The following is a 26,884-nucleotide window of genomic DNA, read 5'->3' as shown; positions in this document are numbered from 1 at the left end:
TATTTATAAGTCTATACAGCATTACTATGAACACGGAGAAAAAGCTAATAAGCTTTTAGCTCAACAAATTCATAAACAAGAAGTTCACAATGCAATACCAGTAATCACCAACAAGAATGGAGAAGAAATCATCGACCATAATAAAATAATGCACACATTTAGAGATTACTATAAGTCTTTATATTCCACTGAGCCCAAAGAAGACAACACGCAATCTAATGCATTTCTGGATAATTCACAAATACCACAAATAGATGCTTTAAATGCTGAGGAACTGGATAAACCTCTAACGCTAACTTACTAGATGCTATAAAGTCACTACAAAGCGGGAAATCATCAGGCCCTGATGGTTACCCCGTAGAGTTTTATAAGAAATTCTCCAGTCAGCTAGCTCCACTCTTATTGGTAACATTTACAGAAGCTAAAGACCACCAAATACTACCTCAAACATTTCGACAAGCATTAATCACCGTCTTTCCTCAACAAAATAAGGACTTGTTACAATGTGCATCATATAGACCAATTTCACTCCTGAATAATGATGTTAAGATACTCTCAAAAATCCTAGCTAGAAGGATGGAGAAAGTGCTGCCCTCGGTAATATCACAAGATCAAACTGGATTTATTAAAGGCCGACATCTATCTTCAAATCTCCGACGCTTGTTTAATGTTATATATTCACCAGCAAAATCAAACACCCCAGAGATATTACTATCATTAGACGCAGAAAAGGCATTTGACATGATCGAATGGAATGACCTTTTCACTGCGTTGGAGAAATTTGGGTTTGGCCTGAATATTTGTGCTTGGATCAAACTACTGTATACCAGTCCAGAAGCTTCAGTTTGTATTAATAAAATTTGCTCAGACTACTTTAAACTAGAACGTGGTACCAGACAAGGATGTCCCTTGTCGCCACTGTTGTTTGCAATCGCTATTGAACCACTGGCGGTTCACTGCCGAAATTCTTATCAGATAAAGGGGATTGTCAGAGAAGGACTGGAACAGAAAATTTCTCTATATGCAGATGATATGGTCTTATATATATCGGACCCAGAAAACACTGTCCCTGCTGTTTTAACAGCACTAACAGAATTTCAAAAGATATCTGGTCTTAGAATTAATCTGAATAAAAGTATACTCTTTCCAGTGAACTCACAAGCATATAATATTAGATTAGACACCCTACCTTTTACCATAGCAGATCAGTTTAAATACCTAGGGGTAAATATCACAAGTAAACATAAAGCTCTTTATCAACAAAATGTTGGCGTCTGTATGGAAAAAATTAAGCAAGACTTGCATAGATGGTCAACCCTTCATCTCACTCTAGCCGGAAGAATTAACATTGTTAAGATGAATATCCTTCCTAAACTTCTCTTTTTATTTCAAAACATTTCAATATATATCAATAAATCGTTTTTTAAACAGTTAGATTCAATAATAACCTCATTCATTTGGAACTCAAAACACCCACGTATCCGAAGAGCGACCCTACAAAGACCTCAGGCAGAAGGTGGCATGGCTTTACCTAATTTTCAGTTTTATTACTGGGCAGCAAACATACAAGCCATAAAAACCTGGACACAAATAAATGCACATACCCAGGCTTGGTCTGCAATAGAAGTAAAATCCTGTAGTACTTCTTTATATTCCCTGCTCTGCTCTCCAATAAATGAAAGTTATCGCAAATATACTAATAACCCAATTGTGCTTTACTCACTCAGAATATGGAACCAAATTAGGAAGCATTTTAAGATGGAAAATCTTTTATCAGTGGCACCTCTGCAAGGGAACCACCTCTTTCAACCTTCGCAAGTATATCCAGTTTTTAATACCTGGAAAAGTTTTGGGATTAAAATGCTCAGAGATCTTTATATAGACAACATATTTACATCTTTTGAACAATTACGTTCAAAATTTAACCTCCCAGCTACACATTTCTTTACTATCTTCAAATTAGAAATTTTGTTAAACAGAAATTGCCCGATTTCCCCCACCTTGCACCCTCCACAATGCTGGAAAAAATACTGCTCAATTCCGAGGAAACAAACACTATTTCCGCAATATATAAAATCTTATTAGAGTCCCTACCTTTCAAAGACCCAAGAGGACATTGGGAAGAAGATCTCTTAATCAATATATCAGAAAAGGAGTGGAAGGTAGCAAAGCAGAGAATTCACTCGAGTTCTATATGCGCAAAGCATAGAATTATTCAACTAAAAATTATATATCGAGCTCATCTGTCTCGCTTAAAACTGTCCAAAATGTTTCCAGGCCAGGATCCAACCTGCGAGCGCTGCAACCAAGCTCCTGCCTCACTGGGTCACATGTTCTGGGCCTGCACTAAACTAACATCATTTTGGACAAAAATTTTTAAGTGCCTCTCAGACAGCCTTAGTATCACAATCCCTCCTAACCCACTAACAGCTGTGTTTGGTGTCCTTCCAGATGGACTGGAATTGGAGAAGGACAAGCAAACGGTGATTGCATTCACTACACTCTTGGCACGCAGACTTATTTTGTTAAATTGGAAGAATCCTAATTCTCCTCTTATAAGTCAGTGGGAAACCGATGTTTTATATTATTTGAAATTGGAAAAAATCAAATTTTCAGTTAGAGGATCTGTACAAAATTTTTTCAAAACATGGCAGGATTTAATCAATATTATTTTAGAATAAGAGAAACAACTATTATTGCATTTAACTCCCTTCTCCATCTCTTATTTATATAGATATTTACTTCTCCCCTTCTTTTGTCTAATGTTGCCTTATTAAAAAGCTTAAAGAAATTTTCCTTTAGCTAAGCTCTCCTTCTCAGGGGTGGGGTTTGATTTGTTTTCAAATTTGTTGGGTTATAAATTGATCTGTTTGTATGGAATGATTACAATGAAAATTAATAAAATAAAAATATTAAAAAAAAAAAAAAAAAAGAAGTAGCCGAATTGTCTAAACAAACCGAGTCGATCCAATTTTCGGTTTGCCTAATCGCTATCAGATTCCTAACACGGTCCTCCAATTCATGTATTTTCCTGACCAACTCTAAATTACACTTTTGACAGGTGAAACTGTCTACAATGTCGGCCGGAAAACCTGAACTGTACATGCTGCAGGACATACATCATATAAATGTGCCCTCAGCGGGCAGAGAGCAGATAGAACTTACGTTTAGTATTGATGTCATCTTCTCCGTTTTCTGTAGTTACTTAAGTGCTTTCTGCTTCAGAGACCGTCGGCTTTAAGTTTCCACCACCCGCTGAATGATCGACTTTAGTTTCTCACTGCCGGTTATTTCTACTGGTCAGCTTCCGGCTTTACTTCAGATGAACTTGCTCGGGTGTTTGCGAAGGGCTACGTGCCTGTGGGAGACGCCGCTGCTCTGTGCTTCCGCTCGCTGCTACACTCGTGCTTCAGCCTGAGAGAGAGAGAGAGAGAGATCCATCCAGAGGTGATACTTCTGTGGTCAGGAGAGCAGCTTGTCAGTAGCGAAGTGGAACTAAGGGGCACAACAAGATAACAAGAGGAGAAACAGAAAAGGGAAGGGTAGTAACGGTTTATAAATATTGTATTACATATATTTTTGTATAAATCACTACCAAACAAAAATGCAGTATGCACGACTAGTCAGCAGCTCTAGTCAGGGTAACCAACATTAAAGTAGTGAGTCTTCAGCCTGAATTTTAAGACTGGAACTGAAGGGGCACTTGTTATATTAGCAGGAAGATCATTCCAGATTCGTTACACTGAAACCAAATGCTTGACCTCCTAACATTATTTTACTAACCTTTGAATTTATAAATAGGCTGTCATCATGAGATCTTAATGGCACGCTCTGGTTTGTCAGTAATGATAGGTTCAGTTAGGTAAACAGGGACTTAGCCATATAAGGCTTTATATGTTAAAAAGAGGATTTTATAATCATCCCTAAGCTTGACTGGAAGCCAGTGTAACGGAATTAAGAGTTATGGGTTAGAACTTGCTGGTTCTTACAATTATTCTTGTAGCAACATTTTTAATTAACTGAAAGCTGCATAAAGAACAATTTGAACAGCCAGTGAATAGCACATTGCTGTAGTCAGTCAGACCGGAAACAAATGGAATTAAATGCATGAATGAATTTCTTAGTATCCCGCATCATATTCATAAAAACCTTAATATTCCAACATTTTCAAGCTGGAAAAAAGGAACTCTTTTTCTGTTAATCAGTGTCAAAAAATGTAAATCAAATCCACCATGATACTTCATAACAATAAAATGTAAAAACTTACAAAAAGGTAAGTACTTTTAATTGGCATTACATATACATATATTCTCAAATCCACAAGATACAGGACAGGGTGACAGGGGCGGTTAACCTAGCGGCACCTTGTACAATGCAAGAAACACTTTTTGAACAGACCATTTGATCATCACAGGGTACACCAACACTGGAGCCGATTTAGACTCACTATTTAACATAAACTGTATGACTCTGGAGATATTGGAAGAAAGCCACGGAGAAACAGAAAAAATGTGTCAACTCTGCACAGACAAGAAAATGTGTTATTATTATAATAATAATAATAATTATTATTATTATTATTACAACGACTGTAAGTGGGACTGAAACTCAGGATGCTGCATCCATAAGTCAGCAGTGATAACCACTACTCTATCCATATATACTGTATATAAAATATAATCTATAATCAAAATAAAAAAGTAAAGTGTAATGTTTTGAAAAGAATTAAATTTTACTAAAATGCCAATGATATTTTTTTAATTTGATATATTGTTTTTCTATGTCAGTTTACATATAAACCAAATATGGTTAATGCAAAATAATCCTCACACAGACGTGTTCTGGAGGCGTTAGAGTAATTACTCCACAACAAAGCAATTTTAAAATTACACGTGCTTTCTTACAAGGAAACTGCAAAGGTCACTGCTCCGCAATGTTTAGCATTACAATGAAGACGCCTTTTGTTGTTTAAATACTCTTTAAAATAAATTGCTGAAACAGTGTTTTCACGGACATGCGTCAGTGCACATAAACCTGGTTAAGTCTGAAAGATAAATATTAAGTCAAAGTGTTGGAGTTCAGCAAAGTAATTTGCATTCATTCATGCCTGCTAGTCAATTTTCTCCATCTTTGAAACTCACTTATTACTGAGATATAGCAGCTCTGCCTCAACCTAAGTACCATCTGTTGATCCAGAAAGAGTAGACTAATGATGGAAGCGAACAGCTTGATTTCATTATAGAAAAACGTCACCTGCTCATATTCTGCTTTAATTATTATGCAGAGTCCCATGAGGGTAGCTTATTTTCCCTTTCACTTGATATCATGAGCAACTGAATTTTTAAATTTCAGAAAGAATGCATGGAAAGAAAGAAAAAATAAGAGCGTATTTATTGCTCTCTAGTAAGCTGAGCACACTAACGTGACAGCGTCAGTAATAAATAATGCACTCACCAAGAACAGTTGCTTATTTCTTCGGTGGTTTCTTCAAAATTCTTCAGTGGTTCATGTAAAATATGACAAAAAGCAGTGAAACATAAAAGCAAAGATCTTTTGTGGGGACACAATAAATTAACAGGTAAGCCTTGTAATTTGGCAACATTTTGGCAAAGCCACTGTCTTGATGTGTTGTGCTCAGTTAGACAACAAAAATAAATGATCAGAAAAAAATATAATCAAGCTCTGGATGGCCACCAGGTGCCAGCTGCCACTAATCCCTCCAACTGGTTTTAAAACTACTTCACTCAATTACAGGGCTCAGGGGGGGCCAAAGCCAATCCAGGCATCACTGGGCACAATGCAGAAAGCAACTCTATAGTACGTGCCAGTACGGAACCTATCATCAGAAGATAAAATCTGGGGCTGTGCGATATAAATTATGAGAAAAGAATGTATTTTTTCAGTATGAGAAAATTAAATGTAAGAAGTAGCGTGAAAGAATGATTTAAAATAATGAATGGAATTAGTATGGTAGATGCTAGCAGAAACTTTAAAATTAATTCCTCAAAATTGGCACAGGCGGAAGTTGATGAAGGGTAATTTGTTTTCATGGAGAATAATAGATACTTTACATCACTGCTTATTATATGTAACAGATTGCATTTACTTTTGTTAAAAGATTATGTAGGAAATTTTAAAGTACTGTATTTTTAAATGCAATTAGCGTTTTTCTTTAAAAAGTATATTACTAAATAACATTTATATGTATTTAAATTTCTTTAAGGTGAACTTTTACAAAAAACAATCGATTGGCTATGTTAAAAATGCAAAGTTCACAATGGCCAATTAAAATATGACTGCACACAAATGTTCTTAGGGTGACAATCTTGGAGTGTGAATGCAATGGCCGTCCAGTACTCTTCAGCTGTGTAAGTTGGTGCATCTCAATATATCTCGGTATAATGACAATGCACATGATTCAGAGAGGGTTCAGTAGATACATCAGTGAAACGACCAGCCAGAAGCAAGCAAGCAATAGGCTGTAGAGTGTCCACGAGTTTGAAAGATTTGCTGTGCAAGCAGAAAACAAAATAAAACTTTTGCACTGACTGAACGTTTATGAAAGGGAGAGAGTTCCAGAGGTTATTTGTTTTAAGCAAACGAAAAATAAAGAGTGGACATGATTGAAGTGGTTAAAGTAATGAAAGGAATTAATAAAGTAGAAATGTTTTAAAGCTTTTCTTCACACAAAGAGCTATAGACACATGGAATAAATTACCAAGCAGTGTGGTAGAGAGTATGGCTTTAGGGACCTTCAGATCTCTGCCTGATGTTATTTTGACAGTCCAGATAAATAGAACTGATGAGCTTGTTGGGTCGAAAGACGTGCTCTTATCACATTTTTTTAATGCTCTAATGTTTAGGAGTGATGATTTTTCTGCTGGAGTCCATTAACAAATTTATGGTTTATACTTCTTTTTTTTGTACGACACTTTTTATACTGTTTGATTGTGGGAGTGTACAATATTGGATTAAGGGAAATCATTTTCTTTCTGTGCAGGTTCTAAAGGGCACATTTTTATTACATGGGAGCACCAGTTATTGACATTTAATTATTTATTGCACAAAAAATTCACTTGTTTGTCTCCCTTAATGTCTTGCTTGATCTCATATCTTGCTCCTTAGGAGCTCAGATATATTTCAGGATAAACTTCATGGGGAATGACAGAGACGTTTACACTTAACATTAGGTCTGTACTGTGGAAGAGTTCTAAATTGAAGATATGATGTAGCATGTCTACTATGGGCCTTTGGATGGAGAAATGGGTTTGTAACCTACAAGATGCCCTTGTTACACTCTCTGCAACTGCCTCAGAGAAGCTGTCATGTCATTTCTTTCCATAGACAAGATGATTTTCCTTGACTGGATGACCATCTGTTAAATTGTCTAGGTTCATCATTTTTAATATGCTTAAAGTTGTGACTTTGCTGGCGCACCGGTTCTTTCCAACTCATTGGCAAGGAAGCAGCCTCATCTAATTTTTGTTTTTGAATCTATTGTGAGTTTCTTCCTCCATGACTTCTTCTTTGGTGGAGACCACTGGAGGTAAAGTAGCAGGAGCAAGAGTTGAAGTGGAGGAATGTTATTAAGACAAAGTACAGTATTTGGTACTTTGTTTACTACTGGAAGACATAGGGGTCTAGAGGAACTCCTTCTCTTACCCTTGCATTAGCATTATACAATGTATTACGTAAACACACTAGCACAGAATACACAATATTATCATTTTTTCACTAAGTTAGCACCACCTAAGCAGATGATGAAATCAATACAGCAACACAAAAAGGGAGAAAGGGAATAACTCCAAAGTATAAGGTAAGAAGTGGTAAAAGAGGTGTTAGTAGGGAATGTAGGTAGGTTAGCCTGAAGTGTGAGGTGGTAGCTCTAGAAGGCAAGGAGCTTGAGGTACAAATCAGATGCTTTATATCAACATGCCAGCATTGCTCCGATTACAACCATTGTAACTGTGTAACATATTCTGTATTATTTTTCTGTTTATTTACTGTATAGTCACACTAATTGCTATGGTCAATTTTTACACAACCTACTGTATTTCAAGTTAATGCAGATTTGCAGGAGCATCCATGAAGAATTAAGATGTTCCAACCCATTTTCCTAAATGCAAGTTTAAATACTTTTGCTAAAAAACAAAGTAAAAATAAGACAAATAAATTCTTTCTGCTTATATTTAATTCATAAACAGATGGATATGCCTGTCTATCATGTGGGTCACTTCTCCTCTTGACTACTCTCCAAGTACCACAAAGCACTCTCATTCATCCTCTTACCTTTTATTCATGTCTCTCTCTCTGTAGACTTTCGTCTCTATTTCTCTTTTCTTTCACTTTCAACTCTGCTATCCTCCTTAATCATGACTCCATTTGGCTAGTAGTGGTTTTTACCCAACCAAGTCACTGAATCTCTTTTGCTTTGGCTGAATGACCGTAAGAGATCCCTCTAACCTCCAGCAGACTTCCTGCAACCCTTAGTGTTGTTGATGCTTGTGAGAAAAGAATACATTTTTTCAGTATGAGAAAATTAAATGTAAGAAGTAGCCAAAGCAGCACCCAGACCTCCTCCTCCTCCTTGTTCTCTATCCCGTGCAGGAATTCTATGTTTCCTAGAAGTGTTGTAATAACTTACTGTTGTCCTCCCCTGTCTTGAGGGGTAAAGCGATTGGAAACCAACTCAGCTAAAGATGACTGGGATGAATTCTGAAGATGTTCTCCAAGGTCACAACACTTTACATTTTATTTCAAGAGCAGCATCCATGATTATATGGTGTACATTGTCACAACTAGTATGGGTTTTCCTCTCTATCGGTTTATGCCTAGACTGTCTACTACCTGATGCCATTTTGGAGGTACCTTTGCCATCCAGATAAGATTAAGGACATTATTGTTGATACCATACAATGCCTAACATACTGCAACTGTCATTTACTGCTGTAAATAGGATCCGACCCATAATGTTGACAATTCTGAAAATAAATAGTCATTGAATGTCTCCTACGTTGACTGAATGACCATCAGAGCTCACACTAACCTCCACAGGTGTTTCTGCAGCCCTTAGCTCTGTTAAGGCTTAAAAATGTAATGTCACCAAGGTAGCAATCAGGCCTCCTCCTTGCCCTCTGCCCAGTAAGTTTTTCTTAAAAGTGTTGCACTGACCTACTATTGTCCTCCTCTGCCTTGGAGGTTCAAGCCATTGCGATGCAACACTACAAAAGAAATCTAAGCAAGAGAAAAATATTTACAGTATATCATGACATTAAGTCTTGTTTTCTTTATTGCAAGAATTACTGACTTATCAAAAAAGTTGCATTTACAATTATTTGGCTTACTTTAAGAAATCTTGTCAAGTAAATTTTGCTTACCCCTTTGGAAGATTATTTTGCTAAATAAAGGCAAAACAATATGCATTTTTTTCAGTGAATTCAGCTAATGATGTCAGGGCAAATACAAAAGACCTCGTCCAAAGTCACAACAACATTTATTTCTATAGCACATTTTCATACAAATGATGTATCTCAAAGTGCTTCACAACATGTCAAAGAAGTAGTCACATGTAAAAAAGTAGTTATATTCAGAGAAGAAAAAAACAATCTGTAAGAGTTCCAGGCCAAAAGACTGCTTAGCCCCCACTGGGCATTCTGCCTAAACCTAAATGTTATGAAGTAGATTTTTATTGGTCACCACACTCTTCTTTTTACTTCAGGAGCAGCATCCAAAATGACATGCTCTACATTTTCACAACTACTGTGGATCTTCCTGTCTGTCAGTTTATGTCTAGTCTGTCCACTTCCCGATGTCTTCTTGGCAGTATCTTTGCCAGCCAGGCATCTTCTTAAACTGATTTAATAAGAATAAGGACATTTTGGTTAAAACTATACTGTACAATGCCTAACATTCAGCAAATGTTATTTATTGCTGTAAAAAGGATTTGATCAATAATGCTGACCATGATGAAAATAATACTTGTTCACATCAAGAAATGTATAATTTCTTAATTTTTCAAAACTCAAACGGGGCCACAGGGAACAGGGGCCTATCTTGGCAGCATCAAAAAAGGCAGGTGCTGCACCTGGATTGGCCAATTTATTTTCCAGTCTCCAAGCAAACTGATTTGATAAGAATAAGTCTCCATTATAAATATGTGTATTGATTAAAAGTAATAATATTTTGTATAGACTATACAGTATGTATCTCTTTAAAATACAGTAAAAGAAAATATAATGTAATGGTGTGAACTACTCAAGCTGCAATACTCAAAATAAGAGTGGTCCAGTTTACCTTTGATGTCCCAGATACGTATCTTGAATTCATTGGCAAATCTAAACAAATTTGATTGTGTGACCCTGATGGACTGGCATCCTGCCCAAGGTTGATTTCTGCCTTGTACCTTCTTCTACCAAAATAGGCTCAACATGCCAAAGACCCTATATTAGAAGAAGCAGGTTCACAAAATAGATAGTTAAAAAAGCCTGTGCACGGAGGGACTCTTCCTCATTTTATGCTGCTGGCAAAAGTGCCTGGTTCTTTGCAACCTTAAAAATTATATTAAGCAAACTCTTTAAATGGATGGACAGATATTCAGAATTAAGAATATTATTCTACTTTTTTCATCTACTTTCTTTAAATCAAACACGTAAATAAAAATGGTATATCAATTTAAATGATCTGATCATACTGGCACTTATTTTTCCATTGTACTGCTATGAAATGAAGAAAATAAGAATGCAGAAGATTTCAGGATTAATAAGCATTTAGCCAACCATGTTGGAGTTCTGCTCAGGTTTAGCTTTTCTGTATTTAGTGCTGATTATATTGTATGCTGCAGATCGCCCAGCTTTGAATGAATTTTCTTGATAGAATTGGACTGCAGATCCATACTCTCTGTTTCACATTATTATGTGCAATTTATAGGGTAAGTGCTGCATCTGGCGACTCCCTCATTGTCTTTTAATCAATAATGATTCTTCGAAAGTACATGTCATACTAGGTTGGGTGTTTGCAGAGCACAGAGAAGTTAATTTTCCTGCTTATATTTTCTTTTCTTTGTTTCTTTACATTATACTTTAGATGAAATTACCTTCATAATAATTAATTGGATATAGTAATGATATGTATAAAGAGCCTGATGATATTTGCAATATTTAAATTCTCCTATAAAATTCTGAGATTTCTCTCATTTTCCACAGATAATCAAGCTTTATTTGTCACTTTGTTGTTGTCTAAAATGTCTTTAAAGTTCAAAGTTTATTGTCATGTGCACAGTAAGGAAACACGTTTCCCTGTACAATTAAATTCTTTCTTTGCTGTCCACACCAAATGACAAAACCAATGTATAAAGATAAACATAAATAATAAGTAGCAGATAGATAATAAGTAACAGAGGCAGCATAAACTATAAAAACAGAATAGAAGTATAAATTGTAATGTGCAGGTAGGTGTGTGATGGACAAGTCAAATACAGTTGTGTGAGGTAGATAGAATGAGGTGCACCACGGTTATAAACTCCAGTCAGTTATTTAGGGGTCTAATGGCCTTGGGAAAGAAAGAGTTCTTTAGCCTGGAAGTCCTGCATTTCATACATCTATACCTCCTGCCTGAGGGTAGAAGTGTGAACAGTTCGTGTTGGGGGTGGGTGGGGTCCCTGAGGATCGGGGTGGGTGGGGCCCTTGAGGATTAAGGCAGTCCTCCTGCGGACTCTGCAGTTGTAGATGCTCTGCAGAGAGGGCAGTGGGGTTCTGGTGATTTTCTCAGCAGTCTTTACCACTCTCTGCAGGCGTTTGCAGTCCATAGCAGTAGTGTTGGCATACCATACGGTGATGCAGCTGGTCAAGATGCTCTCAACAATGCAGCTGTAAAAGCTGCAGAGGATCTTAGTCGACATACCAAACTTCCTCAGTCTCCTCAGAAAGTATAGCTGCTGTTGAGCCCTCTTGACCAGCTGTGTGGTGTTAAGTGTCCAAGTGAGGCCCTCACTGATGTAGACACCCAGGTATTTAATGCTGCTCACCCTGTCCACTTCAAACCCTCGGATGAACAGTGGCTGGTGAGGTCTCCTCTCCTTCCTCATGTCCACTATCATCTCCTTCGTCTTGTCTGTGTTGAGGTTGTTGTCCTCACACCATGACTCCAGACTGTCCACCTCCCTCCTGTAGGACGCCTCATCCCCACCAGTGATGCGTCCAATCACTGCGGTGTCATCTGCAAACTTTAGGATGATGTTATCTTTGTGGGAGGTGACACAGTCATGGGTGAACAGGATGTAGAGGTTGGGGCTGAGGACGCATCCCTGTGGGGTGCCAGTATTTGTCATAATGGTGGCTGAAATCCTATTGAAATTTATTGATTCTCCCTGGACTACAGTATGCTCATAAAACATAATTTCTGAGTATCCAGGTTGTTTTAGGGAAGATATATCATGATGAGTTATGCAGATTACAAATAAAGAGTATATGACAAAAGAAAATATGCAAGATTAAATAATTCAAAAAGTCATTCTCACTCAACTAACCATCTTGGTAGCTGCTTAATCCCTTTTTTGGAAACAAGGCAGTGTGAAAATAGAAGAAATATGTTTGTTGCAGTGGGGCACACAAGCATATATTGAAACTAAAAAAAATATTTCCACCAATCTTCCCTAGCATTTTAATGGGGAAAAAAATCTGAACAAAGAAGAGATCATGCCAGCTATAATCAAAAGACTTGTCAATCCTTAGCCTAACCATGACTCCACATTCTGCACTGTAGTGTCTCCTCTTATATGCACATTAGCAAACCTTCAGGATTTAACTAGAAATAATGGAAACAGACTGAAAAGTGATGGACTCTGTTGAAGGCTGAGATTATCTGATCTGCATAAATACAGTTTTCTATTAGCAAATACACTGGATTCAGAAAGTATTCAGACCCTGCCACTTTTTGCACACATTATTGTGTTATATATTTAATGTTAAATGGCTGGAAAGTAGGTGGAGTTGGTACATATGAACATCTGATGAGGACAAACAATGAATTTGTGGACAAAAGAATGCTGATAATAGAAGTACAGGGGAAGAGAAAGCAAGGAATGCCAAAGAGGAGTTGTGTATAGATAAAATAAAAGATCTGAAGGAAAAAGGGCTTGACTGGTGAGAAGGTTCAGGACTGAGCTGTATGGAAAAACTTGATCAAGCACATCGACCCCATATAGAAGTGGGACAAGATGAAGAACAAGCAGGATACATTTTCCATTCTTGACCATCAATCTACACTCAATAACCGTAATGACAAGGGGCCTCATGTATAAGCGGTGCACAGGCACAAAAATGTCGCATACACGCTGTCTTTAAGATGTATAAAAACTAAACTTGCCGTAAAGCCATGCACATTTTCACGGCAGCCTCACACCGTTTGTATGCGCATTTCTGCTTGGTTTTGCTAATGGACAGCACCTAGTGTCCAAAGATGTGCTAATGTTTCTGTGTCGTCTCCCTTCTTTTTCATATTTACAACCATGATGTGGGCTTTAACAAATGCACAGAAAGTAACTGCATATTGTTTACAAATTTAAAGCACTTAATTGTAATTATTCTGTAACAGTACAATGGTGCATGGAATGGTCAAACTATTCCACCTGCAGCTTTAGTGTTGTTAGAAGACAAATGGAAGAATTAGAAGAGAGCGCATATTTATAGTGACTGGCTTCTAAGTCAACTTCGATTTCCAAGAGCTATCCTCTTAGATCTGTGTACTGAACTGGTGCCAACTTTACAAAAGCAGACTTTAATGAATTGTGCTCCTTTGCAAGTTCTGTCCACTCTTGGGTTTTTAATCACAGGAACGTTTCAATATGAACTTTTTAACCAATCAGGTATTTCACAGAAATCACTGGGCCACGCCATGCCAGCTGCATAGGATGGTATTATCCACTTGTCATCCATATATATAAGATTTCCTTACACTGTGGTTGAACTGGGAAACATCAAAGTGCAATTTGCAGCAACATCTGGTTTTCCAAATGTAATCGGAATGGTCAACTGCACGTACATAACTATTGCAAAGGTGCTGGACAAGTTACATCAGCCAGGGATATATCACCAAAAGAATGAGCTAGCATTACATCATCTATATCAGAAGAGCCTATAGAAAAAGCAACTCCACACAGTTGCAGGTGCTTTATCCAACTAGTGTGGCAAATGGCAAGCAGTCCTTATAAGCATAGCGAGGCACCTCAAAGAGCCACATAAAGAGCAGAGGATCGATAAGCAGTAAGCAGTGCAATGTGGCAATGCATGCAATTGGCTGCTTTGAGCAATATCATACTTTATAGGACTTTGCTGTGAAACATGTATGTGATATGTATGTGAAATCATAGCATGTAAAATCATAGAGTATGCAGGATCATACAACATGCAAAACAGTAATTTTTGTCAACAGTAAATATTTTTGTTAATTTGATATCTTAAACCATTGCTTTGTGTTCTTTTTTTAAAAAAGATAGTTTTTGGAAAAATATTCAGCCCTGGGAGAAAAATTTTTTTTAAAAAAAATAGCCCTGAAAGAGTTAAACATCAGAGTTTAACAAGGCAGACCATCCTGCCTTGACCATCAGATCAATCAAAAGAGATCCTTTTAAGATATTTTTGGATAACACCAGTTATTCTCCAACACATAGATAGGTAAGTAAGTCTAAATGTTCAAAAAAATTGGATCTACGAGGGATCATGCAATTGAGATTCGAGTAGAAAATTTATTCAGTCCTTTATAAACTGAACCGTTTTTGGACAATACCCATTACCGAACAATATACAACACCATTGCAGAGGTTTCATTGCTCCTTTTGAGGAACGTACTGAAAACGCTCCATGGGAAGAGAAAGACGGTATCAGGAGTGGGAATTGAAACCACACTTCCATAGGGAGTCCAGAACCTCCAGCAGTTGGTGAAAAACCTAAACTCTTTGACTGCGGCATCTTAGAAAACTCCCCCATCATGAAATGATAAACAATTGACCGAAAAACAGCCTTATATAGGTACTTTTGGAAAACACCTGCAATTCGTAGACACATGCATTTGAAAATTTGACAGCATGTTCAAACAAATTGGTTCTTACATATAGTGTACAAGTCAGACTCCTGGAGAAAAGCATTCGAGTTATCGAAAAACAAACTGTTTTAGGAGATCATTCAGTACCAAATGATCAACAACCTCATTTCAGAAGTTTCTTCCTTCTAAAAGACTTAATGACAACACTTCATAGGGAGAGAAAAATACTGTTAAGAGTGGGATTTGAACCCACGTCTCCATAGAGAGACCAGAAAACCCAGAGAATGGGGAAAGACCTGAAATCCTTGAGTCTGGCGCCTTAGACCACTCGGCCATCCTGACTTGACCATTTACTCAGTCAAAACAGTTAATTTTATGATACTTTTGGGTAACACCAGTTATTCTCCGAAACGTTGATAGGTAAGTTATTCTAAATGTTCAAAAAAATTGGAACTACGTGGGATCGTGCGTGTCAGATTTGAGTAGAAATTTAATTGAGTCCTTTCTAAACGGAACCGTTTTTGGACAATATCCGTTACAAAACAATATACAACGCCATTGCAGAAGTTTCATTGCTTCTTCTGAGGAACGTACTGAAAACGCTCCATGGCTAGAGAAAGATGGTGTCAGGAGTGGGAATTGAAACCATGCTTCCATAGGGAGACCAGAACATCCGACAGTGGGTGTAAAACCTTAACTCTTTGACTGTGGCACCTTAGAAAACTCCCCCATCATCAAATGACAAAAAATTGGCGCCTTAGACCCGTCGGCCAACCTGACCTGACGACCTGCAAGTTCCAATTAAGATCTCTTAAGATAATTTTGGGTCACAGCAGCTATTCTCTGACACATTGACAGGTAAGTTATTCTAAATGTTCAAGAAAACCGGAACTATGAGATGTTGTGCACGTCAGACTAGAGCGGAAAATTCACTGAGTCAGTTATCAAATGACCCGTTTTTGGACAACACCCACTGCCAAACTATCAACAACACCATTGCAGAAGTTGCAATGCTGCCTTCTGAAGAAAGTTCCAGAAACACTTCAAGGAGAGAGAAAAATGGTACCAGAAGTAGGGATTGAAGCATCCCCTCCATAGGGAGACCATAAAACCCTAAATGTTCTTAAACACCTAAAGTCTGCCAACTTAGACCACGACTCCATCCTGACATGACTATGAGATGGCAAAGGAAGGGTGTATTAAGGTACTTTCACGAAAAACCAGGAATTATCAGACACATGGAAAGTAACATTATACCCGATCAAATCGCTATATCCAAGGATTATGTAAATCAGATTCAAGGAGCAAAATTTCTTTAGTCACAGAGAAATAAAATCTATTTGCAGGTCATTCAGTACCAAGCGATCTACAACCTCATTCAAGAACTTTCATTATTTGCATGTAATGAACTGACTTAAATGCCTCGCAGTTAGGAGACCCGGGTTCACTTCCCGGGTCCTCCCTGCGTGGAGTTTGTATGTTCTCCCCGTGTCTGCGTGAGTTTCCTCCGGGCGCTCTGGTTTCCTCCCACAGTCCAAAGACATGCAGGTTAGGTGGATTGGTGATTCTAAATTGGCCCTAGTGTGTGCTTGGTGTGTGAGTGTATTTGTGTGCGTCCTGCGGTAGGTTGGCACCCTGCCCAGGATTGGTTCCCTGCCTTGTGCCCTGTGTTGGCTGGGATTGGCTCCAGCAGACCCCCGTGACGCTGTGTTCGGATTCAGCGGGTTGGAAAATGGATGGATGGAACTGACTTAAAGCACTTGATGGGGTGAGAACAAAACTGTCAGGAGTGGGATTTGAACCCACGCCTCCATAGGGAGACCAGAAGACCCAGAGAATGGGGAAAGACCTGAAATCCTTGAGTCTGGCGCCTTAGACCACTCGGCCATCCTGACTTGACCATTTGCTCAGTCAAAACAGTTAATTTTATGATACTTTTGGGTAACACCAGTTATTCTCCGAAACGTTGATAGGTAAGTTATTCTAAATGTTCAAAAAAATTGGAACTACGTGGGATCGTGCGTGTCAGATTTGAGTAGAAATTTAATTGAGTCCTTTCTAAACGGAACCGTTTTTGGACAATATCCGTTACAAAACAATATACAACGCCATTGCAGAAGTTTCATTGCTTCTTCTGAGGAACGTACTGAAAACGCTCCATGGCTAGAGAAAGATGGTGTCAGGAGTGGGAATTGAAACCACGCTTCCATAGGGAGACCAGAACATCCGACAGTGGGTGTAAAACCTTAACTCTTTGACTGTGGCAAATTAGAAAACTCCCCCATCATCAAATGACAAAAAATTGGCGCCTTAGACCCGTCGGCCAACCTGACCTGACGACCTGCAAGTTCCAATTAAGATCTGTTAAGATAATTTTGGGTCACAGCAGCTATTCTCTGACACATTGACAGGTAAGTTATTCTAAATGTTCAAGAAAACCGGAACTATGAGATGTTGTGCACGTCAGACTAGAGCGGAAAATTCACTGAGTCAGTTATCAAATGACCCGTTTTTGGACAACACCCACTGCCAAACTATCAACAACACCATTGCAGAAGTTGCAATGCTGCCTTCTGAAGAAAGTTCCAGAAACACTTCAAGGAGAGAGAAAAATGGTACCAGAAGTAGGGATTGAAGCATCCCCTCCATAGGGAGACCATAAAACCCTAAATGTTCTTAAACACCTAAAGTCTGCCAACTTGGACCACGACTCCATCCTGACATGACTATGAGATGGCAAAGGAAGGGTGTATTAAGGTACTTTCACGAAAAACCAGGAATTATCAGACACATGGAAAGTAACATTATACCCGATCAAATCGCTATATCCAAGGATTATGTAAATCAGATTCAAGGAGCAAAATTTCTTTAGTCACAGAGAAATAAAATCTATGTGCAGGTCATTCAGTACCAAGCGATCTACAACCTCATTCAAGAACTTTCATTATTTGCATCTAATGAACTGACTTAAAGCACTTGATGGGGTGAGAACAAAACTGTCAGGAGTGGGATTTGAACCCACGCCTCCATAGGGAGACCAGAAGACCCAGAGAATGGGAAAAGAGCTGAAATCCTTGAGTCTGGCGCCTTAGACCACTCGGCCATCCTGACTTGACCAGTTGCTCAGTCAAAACAGTTAATTTTATGATACTTTTGGGTAACACCAGTTATTCTCCGAAACGTTGATAGGTAAGTTATTCTAAATGTTCAAAAAAATTGGAACTACGTGGGATCGTGCGTGTCAGATTTGAGTAGAAATTTAATTGAGTCCTTTCTAAACGGAACCGTTTTTGGACAATATCCGTTACAAAACAATATACAACGCCATTGCAGAAGTTTCATTGCTTCTTCTGAGGAACGTACTGAAAACGCTCCATGGCTAGAGAAAGATGGTGTCAGGAGTGGGAATTGAAACCACGCTTCCATAGGGAGACCAGAACATCCGACAGTGGGTGTAAAACCTTAACTCTTTGACTGTGGCACCTTAGAAAACTCCCCCATCATCAAATGACAAAAAATTGGCGCCTTAGACCCGTCGGCCAACCTGACCTGACGACCTGCAAGTTCCAATTAAGATCTCTTAAGATAATTTTGGGTCACAGCAGCTATTCTCTGACACATTGACAGGTAAGTTATTCTAAATGTTCAAGAAAACCGGAACTATGAGATGTTGTGCACGTCAGACTAGAGCGGAAAATTCACTGAGTCAGTTATCAAATGACCCGTTTTTGGACAACACCCACTGCCAAACTATCAACAACACCATTGCAGAAGTTGCAATGCTGCCTTCTGAAGAAAGTTCCAGAAACACTTCAAGGAGAGAGAAAAATGGTACCAGAAGTAGGGATTGAAGCATCCCCTCCATAGGGAGACCATAAAACCCTAAATGTTCTTAAACACCTAAAGTCTGCCAACTTGGACCACGACTCCATCCTGACATGACTACGAGATGGCAAAGGAAGGGTGTATTAAGGTACTTTCACGAAAAACCAGGAATTATCAGACACATGGAAAGTAACATTATACCCGATCAAATCGCTATATCCAAGGATTATGTAAATCAGATTCAAGGAGCAAAATTTCTTTAGTCACAGAGAAATAAAATCTATGTGCAGGTCATTCAGTACCAAGCGATCTACAACCTCATTCAAGAACTTTCATTATTTGCATCTAATGAACTGACTTAAAGCACTTGATGGGGTGAGAAGAAAACTGTCAGGAGTGGGATTTGAACCCACGCCTCCATAGGGAGACCAGAAGACCCAGAGAATGGGGAAAGAGCTGAAATCCTTGAGTCTGGCGCCTTAGACCACTCGGCCATCCTGACTTGACCATTTGCTCAGTCAAAACAGTTAATTTTATGATACTTTTGGGTAACACCAGTTATTCTCCGAAACGTTGATAGGTAAGTTATTCTAAATGTTCAAAAAAATTGGAACTACGTGGGATCGTGCGTGTCAGATTTGAGTAGAAATTTAATTGAGTCCTTTCTAAACGGAACCGTTTTTGGACAATATCCGTTACAAAACAATATACAACGCCATTGCAGAAGTTTCATTGCTTCTTCTGAGGAACGTACTGAAAACGCTCCATGGCTAGAGAAAGATGGTGTCAGGAGTGGGAATTGAAACCACGCTTCCATAGGGAGACCAGAACATCCGACAGTGGGTGTAAAACCTTAACTCTTTGACTGTGGCACCTTAGAAAACTCCCCCATCATCAAATGACAAAAAATTGGCGCCTTAGACCCGTCGGCCAACCTGACCTGACGACCTGCAAGTTCCAATTAAGATCTCTTAAGATAATTTTGGGTCACAGCAGCTATTCTCTGACACATTGACAGGTAAGTTATTCTAAATGTTCAAGAAAAACGGAACTATGAGATGTTGTGCACGTCAGACTAGAGCGGAAAATTCACTGAGTCAGTTATCAAATGACCCGTTTTTGGACAACACCCACTGCCAAACTATCAACAACACCATTGCAGAAGTTGCAATGCTGCCTTCTGAAGAAAGTTCCAGAAACACTTCAAGGAGAGAGAAAAATGGTACCAGAAGTAGGGATTGAAGCATCCCCTCCATAGGGAGACCATAAAACCCTAAATGTTCTTAAACACCTAAAGTCTGCCAACTTGGACCACGACTCCATCCTGACATGACTACGAGATGGCAAAGGAAGGGTGTATTAAGGTACTTTCACGAAAAACCAGGAATTATCAGACACATGGAAAGTAACATTATACCCGATCAAATCGCTATATCCAAGGATTATGTAAATCAGATTCAAGGAGCAAAATTTCTTTAGTCACAGAGAAATGAAATCTATGTGCAGGTCATTCAGTACAAAGCGATCTACAACCTCATTCAAGAACTTTCATTATTTGCATCTAATGAACTGACTTAAAGCACTTGATGGGGTGAGAACAAAACTGTCAGGAGTGGGATTTGAACCCACGCCTCCATAGGGAGACCAGAAGACCCAGAGAATGGGGAAAGAGCTGAAATCCTTGAGTCTGGCGCCTTAGACCACTCGGCCATCCTGACTTGACCATTTGCTCAGTCAAAACAGTTAATTTTATGATACTTTTGGGTAACACCAGTTATTCTCCGAAACGTTGATAGGTAAGTTATTCTAAATGTTCAAAAAAATTGGAACTACGTGGGATCGTGCGTGTCAGATTTGAGTAGAAATTTAATTGAGTCCTTTCTAAACGGAACCGTTTTTGGACAATATCCGTTACAAAACAATATACAACGCCATTGCAGAAGTTTCATTGCTTCTTCTGAGGAACGTACTGAAAACGCTCCATGGCTAGAGAAAGATGGTGTCAGGAGTGGGAATTGAAACCACGCTTCCATAGGGAGACCAGAACATCCGACAGTGGGTGTAAAACCTTAACTCTTTGACTGTGGCACCTTAGAAAACTCCCCCATCATCAAATGACAAAAAATTGGCGCCTTAGACCCGTCGGCCAACCTGACCTGACGAACTGCAAGTTCCAATTAAGATCTGTTAAGATAATTTTGGGTCACAGCAGCTATTCTCTGACACATTGACAGGTAAGTTATTCTAAATGTTCAAGAAAACCGGAACTATGAGATGTTGTTCACGTCAGACTAGAGCGGAAAATTCACTGAGTCAGTTATCAAATGACCCGCTTTTGGACAACACCCACTGCCAAACTATCAACAACACCATTGCAGAAGTTGCAATGCTGCCTTCGGAAGAAAGTTCCAGAAACACTTCAAGGAGAGAGAAAAATGGTACCAGAAGTAGGGATTGAAGCATCTCCTCCATAGGGAGACCATAAAACCCTAAATGTTCTTAAACACGTAAAGTCTGCCAACTTAGACCACGACTCCATCCTGACATGACTATGAGATGGCAAAGGAAGGGTGTATTAAGGTACTTTCACGAAAAACCAGGAATTATCAGACACATGGAAAGTAACATTATACCCGATCAAATCGCTATATCCAAGGATTATGTAAATCAGATTCAAGGAGCAAAATTTCTTTAGTCACAGAGAAATAAAATCTATGTGCAGGTCATTCAGTACCAAGCGATCTACAACCTCATTCAAGAACTTTCATTATTTGCATCTAATGAACTGACTTAAAGCACTTGATGGGGTGAGAACAAAACTGTCAGGAGTGGGATTTGAACCCACGCCTCCATAGGGAGACCAGAAGACCCAGAGAATGGGAAAAGAGCTGAAATCCTTGAGTCTGGCGGCTTAGACCACTCGGCCATCCTGACTTGACCAGTTGCTCACTCAAAACAGTTAATTTTATGATACTTTTCGGTAACACCAGTTATTCTCCGAAACGTTGATAGGTAAGTTATTCTAAATGTTCAAAAAAATTGGAACTACGTGGGATCGTGCGTGTCAGATTTGAGTAGAAATTTAATTGAGTCCTTTCTAAACGGAACCGTTTTTGGACAATATCCGTTACAAAACAATATACAACGCCATTGCAGAAGTTTCATTGCTTCTTCTGAGGAACGTACTGAAAACGCTCCATGGCTAGAGAAAGATGGTGTCAGGAGTGGGAATTGAAACCACGCTTCCATAGGGAGACCAGAACATCCGACAGTGGGTGTAAAACCTTAACTCTTTGACTGTGGCACCTTAGAAAACTCCCCCATCATCAAATGACAAAAAATTGGCGCCTTAGACCCGTCGGCCAACCTGACCTGACGACCTGCAAGTTCCAATTAAGATCTGTTAAGATAATTTTGGGTCACAGCAGCTATTCTCTGACACATTGACAGGTAAGTTATTCTAAATGTTCAAGAAAACCGGAACTATGAGATGTTGTTCACGTCAGACTAGAGCGGAAAATTCACTGAGTCAGTTATCAAATGACCCGCTTTTGGACAACACCCACTGCCAAACTATCAACAACACCATTGCAGAAGTTGCAATGCTGCCTTCGGAAGAAAGTTCCAGAAACACTTCAAGGAGAAAGAAAAATGGTACCAGAAGTAGGGATTGAAGCATCCCCTCCATAGGGAGACCATAAAACCCTAAATGTTCTTAAACACCTAAAGTCTGCCAACTTAGACCACGACTCCATCCTGACATGACTATGAGATGGCAAAGGAAGGGTGTATTAAGGTACTTTCACGAAAAACCAGGAATTATCAGACACATGGAAAGTAACATTATACCCGATCAAATCGCTATATCCAAGGATTATGTAAATCAGATTCAAGGAGCAAAATTTCTTTAGTCACAGAGAAATAAAATCTATGTGCAGGTCATTCAGTACCAAGCGATCTACAACCTCATTCAAGAACTTTCATTATTTGCATCTAATGAACTGACTTAAAGCACTTGATGGGGTGAGAACAAAACTGTCAGGAGTGGGATTTGAACCCACGCCTCCATAGGGAGACCAGAAGACCCAGAGAATGGGGAAAGACCTGAAATCCTTGAGTCTGGCGCCTTAGACCACTCTGCCATGCTGACTTGACCATTTGCTCAGTCAAAACAGTTAATTTTATGATACTTTTGGGTAACACCAGTTATTCTCCGAAACGTTGATAGGTAAGTTATTCTAAATGTTCAAAAAAATTGGAACTACGTGGGATCGTGCGTGTCAGATTTGAGTAGAAATTTAATTGAGTCCTTTCTAAACGGAACCATTTTTGGACAATATCCGTTACAAAACAATATACAACGCCATTGGAGAAGTTTCATTGCTTCTTCTGTGGAACGTACTGAAAACGCTCCATGGCTAGAGAAAGATGGTGTCAGGAGTGGGAATTGAAACCACGCTTCCATAGGGAGACCAGAACATCAGACAGTGGGTGTAAAACCTTAACTCTTTGACTGTGGCACCTTAGAAAACTCCCCCATCATCAAATGACAAAAAATTGGCGCCTTAGACCCGTCGGCCAACCTGACCTGACGACCTGCAAGTTCCAATTAAGATCTGTTAAGATAATTTTGGGTCACAGCAGCTATTCTCTGACACATTGACAGGTAAGTTATTCTAAATGTTCAAGAAAACCGGAACTATGAGATGTTGTTCACGTCAGACTAGAGCGGAAAATTCACTGAGTCAGTTATCAAATGACCCGTTTTTGGACAACACCCACTGCCAAACTATCAACAACACCATTGCAGAAGTTGCAATGCTGCCTTCTGAAGAAAGTTCCAGAAACACTTCAAGGAGAGAGAAAAATGGTACCAGAAGTAGGGATTGAAGCATCCCCTCCATAGGGAGACCATAAAACCCTAAATGTTCTTAAACACCTAAAGTCTGCCAACTTGGACCACGACTCCATCCTGACATGACTACGAGATGGCAAAGGAAGGGTGTATTAAGGTACTTTCACGAAAAACCAGGAATTATCAGACACATGGAAAGTAACATTATACCCGATCAAATCGCTATATCCAAGGATTATGTAAATCAGATTCAAGGAGCAAAATTTCTTTAGTCACAGAGAAATAAAATCTATGTGCAGGTCATTCAGTACCAAGCAATCTACAACCTCATTCAAGAACTTTCATTATTTGCATCTAATGAACTGACTTAAAGCACTTGATGGGGTGAGAAGAAAACTGTCAGGAGTGGGATTTGAACCCACGCCTCCATAGGGAGACCAGAAGACCCAGAGAATGGGGAAAGACCTGAAATCCTTGAGTCTGGCGCCTTAGACCACTCGGCCATCCTGACTTGACCATTTGCTCAGTCAAAACAGTTAATTTTATGATACTTTTGGGTAACACCAGTTATTCTCCGAAACGTTGATAGGTAAGTTATTCTAAATGTTCAAAAAAATTGGAACTACGTGGGATCGTGCGTGTCAGATTTGAGTAGAAATTTAATTGAGTCCTTTCTAAACGGAACCATTTTTGGACAATATCCGTTACAAAACAATATACAACGCCATTGCAGAAGTTTCATTGCTTCTTCTGAGGAACGTACTGAAAACGCTCCATGGCTAGAGAAAGATGGTGTCAGGAGTGGGAATTGAAACCACGCTTCCATAGGGAGACCAGAACATCCGACAGTGGGTGTAAAACCTTAACTCTTTGACTGTGGCACCTTAGAAAACTCCCCCATCATCAAATGACAAAAAATTGGCGCCTTAGACCCGTCGGCCAACCTGACCTGACGACCTGCAAGTTCCAATTAAGATCTGTTAAGATAATTTTGGGTCACAGCAGCTATTCTCTGACACATTGACAGGTAAGTTATTCTAAATGTTCAAGAAAACCGGAACTATGAGATGTTGTGCACGTCAGACTAGAGCGGAAAATTCACTGAGTCAGTTATCAAATGACCCGTTTTTGGACAACACCCACTGCCAAACTATCAACAACACCATTGCAAAAGTTGCAATGCTGCCTTCTGAAGAAAGTTCCAGAAACACTTCAAGGAGAGAGAAAAATGGTACCAGAAGTAGGGATTGAAGCATCCCCTCCATAGGGAGACCATAAAACCCTAAATGTTCTTAAACACCTAAAGTCTGCCAACTTAGACCACGACTCCATCCTGACATGACTACGAGATGGCAAAGGAAGGGTGTATTAAGGTACTTTCACGAAAAACCAGGAATTATCAGACACATGGAAAGTAACATTATACCCGATCAAATCGCTATATCCAAGGATTATGTAAATCAGATTCAAGGAGCAAAATTTCTTTAGTCACAGAGAAATAAAATCTATGTGCAGGTCATTCAGTACAAAGCGATCTACAACCTCATTCAAGAACTTTCATTATTTGCATCTAATGAACTGACTTAAAGCACTTGATGGGGTGAGAACAAAACTGTCAGGAGTGGGATTTGAACCCACGTCTCCATAGGGAGACCAGAAGACCCAGAGAATGGGGAAAGAGCTGAAATCCTTGAGTCTGGCGCCTTAGACCACTCGGCCATCCTGACTTGACCATTTGCTCAGTCAAAACAGTTAATTTTATGATACTTTTGGGTAACACCAGTTATTCTCCGAAACGTTGATAGGTAAGTTATTCTAAATGTTCAAAAAAATTGGAACTACGTGGGATCGTGCGTGTCAGATTTGAGTAGAAATTTAATTGAGTCCTTTCTAAACGGAACCGTTTTTGGACAATATCCGTTACAAAACAATATACAACGCCATTGCAGAAGTTTCATTGCTTCTTCTGAGGAACGTACTGAAAACGCTCCATGGCTAGAGAAAGATGGTGTCAGGAGTGGGAATTGAAACCACGCTTCCATAGGGAGACCAGAACATCCGACAGTGGGTGTAAAACCTTAACTCTTTGACTGTGGCACCTTAGAAAACTCCCCCATCATCAAATGACAAAAAATTGGCGCCTTAGACCCGTCGGCCAACCTGACCTGACGAACTGCAAGTTCCAATTAAGATCTGTTAAGATAATTTTGGGTCACAGCAGCTATTCTCTGACACATTGACAGGTAAGTTATTCTAAATGTTCAAGAAAACCGGAACTATGAGATGTTGTTCACGTCAGACTAGAGCGGAAAATTCACTGAGTCAGTTATCAAATGACCCGCTTTTGGACAACACCCACTGCCAAACTATCAACAACACCATTGCAGAAGTTGCAATGCTGCCTTCGGAAGAAAGTTCCAGAAACACTTCAAGGAGAGAGAAAAATGGTACCAGAAGTAGGGATTGAAGCATCCCCTCCATAGGGAGACCATAAAACCCTAAATGTTCTTAAACACCTAAAGTCTGCCAACTTAGACCACGACTCCATCCTGACATGACTATGAGATGGCAAAGGAAGGGTGTATTAAGGTACTTTCACGAAAAACCAGGAATTATCAGACACATGGAAAGTAACATTATACCCGATCAAATCGCTATATCCAAGGATTATGTAAATCAGATTCAAGGAGCAAAATTTCTTTAGTCACAGAGAAATAAAATCTATGTGCAGGTCATTCAGTACCACGCGATCTACAACCTCATTCAAGAACTTTCATTATTTGCATCTAATGAACTGACTTAAAGCACTTGATGGGGTGAGAACAAAACTGTCAGGAGTGGGATTTGAACCCACGCCTCCATAGGGAGACCAGAAGACCCAGAGAATGGGGAAAGACCTGAAATCCTTGAGTCTGGCGCCTTAGACCACTCGGCCATCCTGACTTGACCATTTGCTCAGTCAAAACAGTTAATTTTATGATACTTTTGGGTAACACCAGTTATTCTCCGAAACGTTGATAGGTAAGTTATTCTAAATGTTCAAAAAAATTGGAACTACGTGGGATCGTGCGTGTCAGATTTGAGTAGAAATTTAATTGAGTCCTTTCTAAACGGAACCGTTTTTGGACAATATCCGTTACAAAACAATATACAACGCCATTGCAGAAT

The 26,884-nt window shown here is 39.2% G+C and overlaps 10 non-coding genes across 10 annotated transcripts; all 10 read right to left on the bottom strand.

The window, feature by feature from the left end:
* Positions 1–15,264: 15,264 nt before the first annotated feature.
* Positions 15,265–15,378, bottom strand: trnal-caa (transfer RNA leucine (anticodon CAA)). Its single transcript has 2 exons — positions 15,341–15,378; positions 15,265–15,310 (listed from the first exon to the last, which is right to left on the bottom strand). It is a non-coding gene; the product is annotated as a tRNA-Leu (tRNA).
* A 1,439-nt stretch (positions 15,379–16,817) lies between these two features.
* trnal-caa (transfer RNA leucine (anticodon CAA)) lies at positions 16,818–16,931 on the bottom strand. The gene is made up of 2 exons: positions 16,894–16,931; positions 16,818–16,863 (listed from the first exon to the last, which is right to left on the bottom strand). It is a non-coding gene; the product is annotated as a tRNA-Leu (tRNA).
* Positions 16,932–18,033: 1,102 nt separating this feature from the next.
* trnal-caa (transfer RNA leucine (anticodon CAA)) lies at positions 18,034–18,147 on the bottom strand. The gene is made up of 2 exons: positions 18,110–18,147; positions 18,034–18,079 (listed from the first exon to the last, which is right to left on the bottom strand). It is a non-coding gene; the product is annotated as a tRNA-Leu (tRNA).
* Positions 18,148–19,249: 1,102 nt separating this feature from the next.
* Positions 19,250–19,363, bottom strand: trnal-caa (transfer RNA leucine (anticodon CAA)). The gene is made up of 2 exons: positions 19,326–19,363; positions 19,250–19,295 (listed from the first exon to the last, which is right to left on the bottom strand). It is a non-coding gene; the product is annotated as a tRNA-Leu (tRNA).
* A 1,102-nt stretch (positions 19,364–20,465) lies between these two features.
* On the bottom strand, positions 20,466–20,579 carry trnal-caa (transfer RNA leucine (anticodon CAA)). The gene is made up of 2 exons: positions 20,542–20,579; positions 20,466–20,511 (listed from the first exon to the last, which is right to left on the bottom strand). It is a non-coding gene; the product is annotated as a tRNA-Leu (tRNA).
* A 1,102-nt stretch (positions 20,580–21,681) lies between these two features.
* trnal-caa (transfer RNA leucine (anticodon CAA)) lies at positions 21,682–21,795 on the bottom strand. The gene is made up of 2 exons: positions 21,758–21,795; positions 21,682–21,727 (listed from the first exon to the last, which is right to left on the bottom strand). It is a non-coding gene; the product is annotated as a tRNA-Leu (tRNA).
* A 1,102-nt stretch (positions 21,796–22,897) lies between these two features.
* trnal-caa (transfer RNA leucine (anticodon CAA)) lies at positions 22,898–23,011 on the bottom strand. Its single transcript has 2 exons — positions 22,974–23,011; positions 22,898–22,943 (listed from the first exon to the last, which is right to left on the bottom strand). It is a non-coding gene; the product is annotated as a tRNA-Leu (tRNA).
* Positions 23,012–24,113: 1,102 nt separating this feature from the next.
* trnal-caa (transfer RNA leucine (anticodon CAA)) lies at positions 24,114–24,227 on the bottom strand. The gene is made up of 2 exons: positions 24,190–24,227; positions 24,114–24,159 (listed from the first exon to the last, which is right to left on the bottom strand). It is a non-coding gene; the product is annotated as a tRNA-Leu (tRNA).
* A 1,102-nt stretch (positions 24,228–25,329) lies between these two features.
* Positions 25,330–25,443, bottom strand: trnal-caa (transfer RNA leucine (anticodon CAA)). Its single transcript has 2 exons — positions 25,406–25,443; positions 25,330–25,375 (listed from the first exon to the last, which is right to left on the bottom strand). It is a non-coding gene; the product is annotated as a tRNA-Leu (tRNA).
* Positions 25,444–26,545: 1,102 nt separating this feature from the next.
* Positions 26,546–26,659, bottom strand: trnal-caa (transfer RNA leucine (anticodon CAA)). Its single transcript has 2 exons — positions 26,622–26,659; positions 26,546–26,591 (listed from the first exon to the last, which is right to left on the bottom strand). It is a non-coding gene; the product is annotated as a tRNA-Leu (tRNA).
* Between the last annotated feature and the right edge of the window lie 225 nt (positions 26,660–26,884).

Source organism: Erpetoichthys calabaricus, chromosome 4, assembly GCF_900747795.2.
Source record: "Erpetoichthys calabaricus chromosome 4, fErpCal1.3, whole genome shotgun sequence".
Lineage (NCBI taxonomy): Eukaryota > Metazoa > Chordata > Cladistia > Polypteriformes > Polypteridae > Erpetoichthys > Erpetoichthys calabaricus.
The sequence above is the reverse complement of the archived record's forward strand: the minus strand, read 5'-3'. Positions and strand labels throughout refer to the sequence as shown.